This window comes from Chinchilla lanigera, unplaced genomic scaffold (genome assembly GCF_000276665.1).
Source record: "Chinchilla lanigera isolate Chin_1 unplaced genomic scaffold, ChiLan1.0 scaffold00037, whole genome shotgun sequence".
Lineage (NCBI taxonomy): Eukaryota > Metazoa > Chordata > Mammalia > Rodentia > Chinchillidae > Chinchilla > Chinchilla lanigera.
Window position 1 is genome coordinate 16,436,020 of NW_004955438.1, and position 9,359 is coordinate 16,445,378.

Sequence of the window (9,359 nt, forward strand, 5' to 3'; positions counted from 1 at the left end):
CACCATGTGGGGGATTTAAACAAATATTAGTCTGAATGACTGGATTGAGGCCTTGCCTACTCATTCAGAAAAGGCTATGGAGATAGTCAACATGTTCCTAAAAGAAATAATTCCCTGGTTTGAACTGCCCCAATCCTTTCAGAGTGACAATGAGCCTTCTTTTACCGCTCAAATAACCCAGGGAATGGCAAAGGCTCTAGGAATAAAGTATTATTTCCATTCTGCATGGAGAAGCCAGTCCTCCAGAAAGGGGAAGAGAGCCAACCACACCCTAAAGTGACCTCTGGCAAAACTTTGCCAAGAGAATTCTGAATCTTAGCTATGACTATTGACAGTATCCCTCATGAGGATTTGAAACACCCCCCAAATGGTTAAATATGAGTTCATTTGAGGTGTTATATGGGAGACCTTTTTCATCTTCTGATATTATATTGGACCCAGAAACCACAAGATTCTTTCACTATCTTACTAATCTAGGCCAAGTAGAACAGACTATCCAACTATATGGGAGCAAAGTCCTGCTAGCTCCTGGCCCAGGGGGACCACACCTAATATCCACACTGGGGATCAAGTGCTCATTACAACTTGGAAAGAAAGGACCCCTTCAGACCAATTAAAGCCAAGTTGGGAGGGTCCCTTTTCAGTGATCCTTGCAACACCCACTGCAGTTAGGTTGGCAGAGATAGGTAGCTGGATTTACGCTTTTAGGATAAAGCCAACTGCACCTGAACTGTCTGAGGAAAAAGGTCATCCAAAAGAAGAAATCTATTTCTGTGAACCTCTGAAAGATCTACAGTTCCTTTTTTTAAAAAAAAAGATTCCTGTGCTGCTCCAAGTGCAGAAAAGTAGAGTCATGAATGGCCCCTAATCCAACACAGTTTAAATGGGCACTGTATTGAGACTCCTGTTATTTTATTTTACTATTTTATTTTATTTTATTTTATTTTTGAGACAAGATCTCACTGTGTAGTTCAGACTCATCTTGAGTCCACTATGTAGCCCAGGCTGCCCTTGAACTCATAGTGATCCTCTTGCCTCAACCTCCCTAGTGCTGGGGTCACAGATGTGTGCCATCATGCTTGGCTGAGACTCCTATTTTAATTAGATCTATAATGTGGGTATGGTGATGCTGGTGCTCACAGGACTGTTGCAAACAAGCAAACAGCAAATACCCATGGGGGCTTGGGGATGTGCTGGGTGATGACTGGTGCAATCATCACTTTCTAGGGCTATGGTGCTTGGGCTCTTGCTAGCCTATTTAATATCCCTCTATGCATACTTCTTCCTCCACAGGAAGAAGGTTTCTCAAAGATGGCCTTCTTTGAGAAGAAGAAATTATCCCCAAAAGAATAGTACAGTTACTCTCCTGACAAATTCACCAAGCTTTCGTGCACTGAGCAGGCAGCTTGGCAGTTCTTCACATACAGATACTAACTCTTTTCTCACTGTTTTCTCAACTCAGCCTGAAGCCACAACACCCCAAGGTAGTTGGAGAGCACACTACTCCTAGGACATAGGGCCTACGCCCCCTTTTGGCTGGAAGTAGTATGAATGAAGACAGAGCCCTCCACACTCTCAGCGGCCCATTAAGAATTACAGGGATTTGTGTCTATTGGGGGTGGGAGAGCAGCTGGGCACATGGGCATGGCCTGTCATCCCGGGACACATGCATGGGATAGCTTCAAAGCCCCGCATCTGGTTCCAATCAGAGAATGTTATGTTCAGTTTTTCTGACAGAAGATCAAGCAGCTTTTTCTCAGACAGCCTAGATCTGATGTCATAATGGGAAATACAAAAGCAGTGGCCCTTAATCTTGTGGCCATTGTGTTCTTTCTTTCTCAGTGCCCCACTCTGCACTCCATGGAGCTTACTTTTTTCCTACTTTTAATTAGCCTGTGCTGTCTGCAGAGCTTACTTCTTTTCCTACCTTTAATGCCTTCAATAAATGTAAAACCTCACTACCTTTTGCACTTGTCTTGACCAATCCTTTGTTCAAGATGACAAGAAACTAGAAAGGCCTAGACTTCAGCACCATAAGCAGTGGGTATTTGAGCTCCAAATGAGCCAGCTTAGGCTGGGCTCCTTCCTTATCATGGAAGGAAGTGTAGTTCACCAGGGTGAGAACTGTGCCTCCCTCTAGGTTTTTTAACAAATCCAGTATTTCTCCATGAGTTTTTCTCTGCACTTGATTGTTGATCTGTCTCCTGGTGACTTAGGTGTCCCTGAAGCTGATGGAGATGACTCCTGTGTGGTACAGCTCCTCGACGTCCTGCACAAACTGATCCAAGGGCTTCAGACTCTCGTGAATGAACAGGCTGCTGCCCATGGTGAGCTGGAGCTGGCGGTCTGGATGCAGCAGGGTGAGGAGGAGACGCTGGAAGCACTGGTGGATGTGAGCATCAGGCATCTCTCTGAGGTTGAACTCCAGGCCCTCCAGGATCTGTGTGTGAGTTTCCCCCTTGGTCCCCAGGGAGAGCATTGCAACGGTAGAAGTGATGCTCACTGGAGACAATAAAATGTTGCTGAGTTTTGACCATTGGGCTGTTTTTTGGTACGAGGAAAGGAAGAGGTCCATGAGGATCCCTGCGATGATCCGGCAGCCTGGATGCTCCTGGAACCTGGAGTCTTGGTCAGATGCTTCTGTCTCCTGGGGATCCTCAGCTTGGGAGACCGGAAGCAGGCAGCACAGGCCTGCCAGCAAGAGAAGGCACCGTGACACGGATGATGGCATTGTCCTGTAGGACAGAGAAAGGAGGGCCAATCCTGAGTCTGGGCCGTGATCTTTCCCGCTGACCAAGGACTGAACCACTTCAAGTAAGGAGTTTCTTAACCACACACTGCATGCCAGCCTATGCCTAGCGCTGTCTGTATCCTCACCACTGAAAGACTCACAGCTACAGACAAGCATATGAGGCACCAGTCATCACCCAGCACAGGCGCAAGCCCCCATGTGTATTTGCTCTTTGCTTGTTTGCAACAGTCCTGTGAGCACCGGCATCACATTCCCCTTCCCGTGGACGAATCCAGAGCCCAGAGAGGCAGAGGCTCAGTGCCAAGCTCAGTGAGCTGGTAATGCTGACACTGGGCACACTGGGCCCTGAACCCCTGCCCTGACAGCTCCACTTGCTTGTGCAATGACCTTGGGGTGCAAGTGACCCTGCCCTCATTTTACAAAGAGGGAACTGAAGCACAGGAAGAATAGGAATTCCCCCAAGGTCAGCAGCAAGTGGGTTAGATCAGGATCGGGAAGGGCTTCCATGCATCAGGGAAGTTGCTGGGGTTTCTGTTGATCTCTTTATATAACACGTGGAGAAGCTGCCACTCAGAGAGGGCAGGATTCACAGGACCTGGTACAGGAAAGAGGCAGAGGACACACTAGAGCAGAGGCAGATGCTGCCCAGGTTGCTCCTCAGCTCTCTGCAGGGAGAGGCCAGGGGACCCTGGGGGTGCAGGGCCCATCCAGGCCTGGGAGGCACCACAAGGAGGAAGTGGCATTAGGCCAGCACCCTCCCCAGTGCTCAGCCTGTGGGTCTACTGTGTGCTGGGAGCTGCAGGGTGAGTGCTTTGCCCCAGACTCTATCTAGAAGGATGTCTAAGGCATAGCTGCCTGGGCTCAGGTTCTGGCTCTGCCATAAAAGGGAGCTGTACTTGGTGTGCCTCAGTTTTGATGTATGGAGTGGTGGGGAGGCTGAACCTTGCAGGGAGGCTCACAGCACCCACCATGGAAGCTCAGGCACTGGAGCAGGACTTACTGAGCAGGGTGCAGAGGAGGGAGAAGCTGTGGCTGGACACAGCACCGACTGTCCCTCATGCACTCTCAGGTCTTGGGGACTTGCAGACTGTGTAGGGGACATGGGGACACTCAATTCCTTGTGACCAGGAAGCCTCTGTGCAGGATGAGAGCCTGGGGCCTCTGCTGACCCTGGCTGGTGTCTGTGTGCTACCCGCTGCTGTCTCCTGAGGCCCTCGCCGTCCTCCCTGACCCGGCTTTGTCCACACAGCCAGCTGATACCAGGCCATCTGGAGGTGGAGGTGGGGTGGGAGGGAGCCCCGAGGTCACCCCAGAGCCTGCAGGGAGTGGATGAGAGGAGATCATGGGTGGACACATTTCAGGGCCTAGCAGTGTGCCTGCTTTGTGGTGACAGTTAATAATTCTCACATGCTGTATCCCTGAGCATCTTTTCTCATGGATCTGCCTGCCCTAGGGAGTCTTCCATGAGGTCTTCAATGTGTGTTGTCCAAGCTCCAGGTTTGTGTTGGACCTGGTGGGAGATAGGAGCCTTGTGCCACCAAAAGTATTCTCAGTGTGACTGACAAAGACCAGATCTCTGCCTCCAGGGAGGAGGGTCTTTGGCCCTCATCCTCATCCAACTGCATCTGGTCTTTATTAGACCCACACACGTAGACACTCATACACACATAGACACACACACATACACACACAGTCACACAGACACAAACAGGGCTGGTCTCTCCCTTGGCCACACACCCATGCAGTACCCACCTTGATCCCTACTTGGTGCCCTGTGTGTGACAAAGCAGGCAGGGGGTGGGTGTCACATGCGCTTTCACTCCTTAGCCTGTCGAGGTCAGTGCCCGCCTCCTCTCCTCAGCTCCCCAGCCCTGGTAGGAGGCCTGGGTGGATGAGACAGCTGCAGGGCCCTGGGGGAAAGGAGCATTTCCTTGGTGTCCTTGTGGAAAGAATGCAGAGCAGATGTTGATACTCACATATACAGATGGGGACACTGAGGCACAGAGAGGTCTGGGACACAGCTGCTCTCCACAGTCCATCTACATGGTGCTTTGCCTCTGGCCTTGCCTGTGTCCTCACTGGGAGGGTACCTGCATCAGTGACAGCAGCTCTCTCTCTTCTGTGCCCAGGAGCCACAACATGGCTGGGGCCATGGCCGAGACTCCTCCTACACAGTTGACCTGGGTGTGAGCCTGGCTGTGGGCTCTGCTGGCCGTGCCTGTGAAAGTCATCCCAGTATGAGGCCTGGTCCTCAGCAATCATTGAGACTATTTCCAATCCCATCACAGGCTCAGAAGTTTAGAAATGCAAATATGTTTCAAAGGCAGATGTTTTGGATTTTACAATGGATCACAGAGAAGCTAGTCTTGAGTCTCAGGTGAGACCTTGGACTAAAATGCTGGGGACTTATAACTCTGAGACTCTTGGGAGAGAACAAATGCAGTATGCATTGAGAAATGGACTTGGATGTTGATTGTCCTCCAGAAGCCCACATAGTAAAGGTTTGGACCCAGGGTGGCACTACTGGGAGATTGTGGAACCATTAGGGGCAGGGATCTAGCAGGAGGTCCTTATGCCACTGAGATTGTGCTCTTCAATTGTAGAATGCCAGTCTATCTGGTTTGGGATATACTTTCTCCTATCTATGGGGATATACTTTCTCCTATCTATGCTCACACCATGATGTGCTGCCTTCATCACAGGCCGAATAAATTGGGCTGCCTTGCCTTGGACACGAATCACAAAACCATGAGCTAAATAAACCTTTTCACTTCTTAAATTTAGTTGCTTAAGGCATTTTGTTGCAATAACACAGAACTATGTAACAGTAGTAACTTTTGCTTATCCATTCATTTGCAAATGGATATCTATGTTGCTTTCACATTTTAGCTGTTGTGAATAGTGCTACCATCAACTTTGCTACTAATTTCTCTTCAATATCTTGCTCTGTATTTATCTGGGTTTATAGAGTGGGAAGAAGTCTCTCTAAAACCAAGTTTTAGCAAAGTTTATTTGGCAAGAAATGGGTTCTGCTACTGAGCAGCATCATGGCCTGAGTCTGGGAAGAAGGCTGCCACCTCCAACAAGGTGAACCATATTCATAACCATCAGCAAGGAATGACAACACAGATCACCTAATAGGTGCAGTTCAGAGTGTGCCTGATTTGGGCATAATTTGGGAGCCTTCAATCCTGTACTCATTGAAAGTTCAGCACTGTGATTGGCTAGGGTGTGTTGCTTCGTGGCCAGGCTATTCTCATGGGTTTGTTTACATGTCAAGGCAGGAGATAGTCCACCAGAGAGGCCATTTTTGGCCACCTACATCACTCAATTGAACAATTCTTACCCTTGGTCATTTTCTCAAAATTGAGAGACCAAAGCCACAGTCATGAGTTGTGTCACCATCTTCTGAAACCATCAAAGGAACTTCTGGGTTTCAGGATATATTCACAGTATCAGGTGGCTAAGTTAGTTGCATGGCTCTTACGTTGTTAATCCAACCAATGAAGATATTTAATGTACAAAAGGCAGCAGTATATGTGTATCAGACTTTTGAGTGAGTACAGTTCAATGTACAGAGCCAAGAAATTGAGACTCACTTTCAATTTTCAGGAGGCTCCATGAGTGAAACCAAGCAACACCAAATAATTTAAAGTTCACTGGCATAGGCAGAGGGCAGAGCCAACCTAAGAGAGAGGCCATGTGGGCTACAATAGTAAGGACAAAAGGGTGGATTTCTCATGCTCTTTGAAGCTCATATCTCACCACACACTCGCTGGATGCTAAATACAGAGCTGCAGGACTTAATGTTTGCTCTGTTGGACTTCAGTCTCACTTCAACCCATTTTCCTTCTATTTCCTTCTATTCTTGCTTTTTGGAATGGGAGTGTTCCCCCTGTGTCTGTTCCATCATTCTACATTGGAATAATATGACTTTAAATTTTTTTTTAATAGGGGCTTGCTGTTAGAGTTTGTGTTGAGTCTCACTGGAGACCTGGGACCTCGCCTTTCGAAAAAAGTTGGAAATGTTAACACTTTGGCAGCTCTTAGAGATAGATGAAATGCATTTTGTACGGTGAGATAGATGTGTGCTTTTGGGGGTCAGGAGAGGAATGTTGTGGTTGGGATCCAAAATGTCCCCCTAAAAGGCTTATTACCTTGAAAGGTTGTTGCTGATGGGTTTTTGGGAAGTGATTTGACTATGAGGCTCTAACTTCATCAGCAGATGGATGCATTGATAAGATTTAATTTGATGGCATTGTAGGGAGATGATGGAAACAGAAGGTTGGGCCTAGTGAAAAAAGTGGTTCAAGGAAGCATGACTTTGGGGACTCTCTTGTCCTGGGCCCCTTCCTTTCTAGCTGTTTCCCTCACTCTCTTCTTCCTGGATGCCTTGAGGTGAGCTACTTTCATCTTCTACATCTGTCGGACATTTCTTCCTTGTCCTGGGCTCAGAAGCAATGGGGCTATCTAACCATGGACTATACTCTCTAAAATCATGAGGCACAATAAATCTTTCCTTCTTCAAATTGATTTAGGTCAAAAATTTTTCACAGTGACAAAAAGCTGACTAACAGTTGTTTATCTCAGGTTTTTTTTTTTGTTGTTTGTTTGTTTTTTACAACAACTAAAATCTGAGTAACACAGGGATTTTTCATTGCAAGCATGAAAAGATATTGGCAGAAATGGATGAATTTCCTATGCTTTATTTTGTTTTCCTTTTGGCATTGGCCCACATACCTAACAGTTACTTTATTTTTCTTGACTCAGCCTTTGGTAAAGCCATCCACAGACTATTGTTCCATGGATTCTTTCTGTGGAAATGGAATATGGTAGGATAGCAGAAAAATAGAAGAATCTGGAGAGAATAATGTCTGTATGGTGACACAGAATTCTTGACCTGCTATACTGGGGAAGCTCCCCCATCTTACCATGCGATTTCTCTCTAGAGAAGAATTTGTCTGAGTAGCTTTACGTCATGTCTCCATTGGATTGGATGTGTGGTGCCAGAAAGCTGGACAAGGATGCTCTCTAGTTGTGAGATGTGGACACAGATTTTGAGGCTCCAATTCTTTGATTCAGTTTAAGTGAGAAGAACATAGTTGGGTCATTTCCAGTGATGTTCAAAGGCAGCCTTTTTTGATATTATTTTCAGAACACCCAGTTTCCAAGTTCTTGATAGTGAACAATCAGGTGTCATCAGTTGGTGCGTCATGAAGAGCTTATTTTATTTGATGAAAATATACCCTGTCATGACTCATTAGAGCCTTGTAGTACTTAGTCATCTCAGACATCGGGCACAGGAGGGGTGAACCTCATTAAGGACTTGAAACTCCCAGTGAATATTTTGTAAGAGATCAGCTTGTGTTTTCCAGTGAAAGTGAGCCGAATTGCTGCCAGAGCCAACAGTAATACCTTTGGCTTAGGCAATTCAGTTAACTTTGCTAATTTCATTGTTAAAATAGTATTTGGTTTTTCAGTTTCTCCAGAAGAGAGAGAGGGCTAGAGACAACGGTCATGTCAATGTGTTTATAGCACTTTATTTAGTTGCATTGTTGCTTCTCCGGTGAAATCATTTCTTCTCTTATTAGAAATTTCTCCAGAAATGCCCCATCAGAGGAGCACACCCTCTAATAACCTTCTTGCCATTGTTATAGCACCAGCTTTCTTGCATTAGAAAGCTCTTATCCAACCCACAATCTTCAAACTATTAGAATTGCAAACCAGTACTCTGATTTGATGGTGGCTGCTGGATAAAGTCCATCTGTGAATGTGAAAATGGTCTATCAAGTGGTGGAAATATCCCACCAGGAATGTTTTACTGTCTTCCCAGGATTATGGGCTTGACAAACCAAATACCAATCATTTTTGCAATTCTTCACTAGTCACCATACCGGTATATAGTTTGGATTATTTTGTTCTGTGACGATTTGTGGAGTGAAAAACTTCTAACAATGGCCGCTTCAAAGACTCATGTGGGGTCAGGCAGCTGCCTAGACCCTCAGTGAGGCCAGGCTTAACACTGGATTTACATCTTTTCAGCTACAAATTTTGTTTTCATATCATGTGCATTTCACCATTTATTTAATAGGCCATCATAGGATAATTGATGTGTGCAAATTTTATGGAGTTCATTTGAATTACATACCCTTCCCAATATGGGGATTGAGCACAAGACCTGGTGCATGCTAGGCAAACATTTTAACAGGGAGCTATATTGCCAGGCATTGTTATTTTTATTTTATTTTGAAAGGCTTTACGAAGTTGCCCAGGCTGGCCTTGAACTTGCTGTCCTCCTGCCTCCACCTGAGATTATGGGCATGTGCCATCGTGCCCATCTAAACTGCATAGCTTAACAAATGCAGTACTGGGTAATGTAACAGGAAAATCTGCCAACGCTTTTTTACTATTTTATTTTATTTTGATTGGTATATGTTTATGATTCATAACAAATATTATTTTAGCAATTCATAAAATCAGTCTGTTTCTTTGATAAAGTTCTGAGGAATTTCACCTAGTCTAATGGTATGATCATATTTCTAGGAGCTTCATACAGTTTCTGGAATACAGCTAATGACACATCTGCACAGTTATTGCTCAAGGGTAG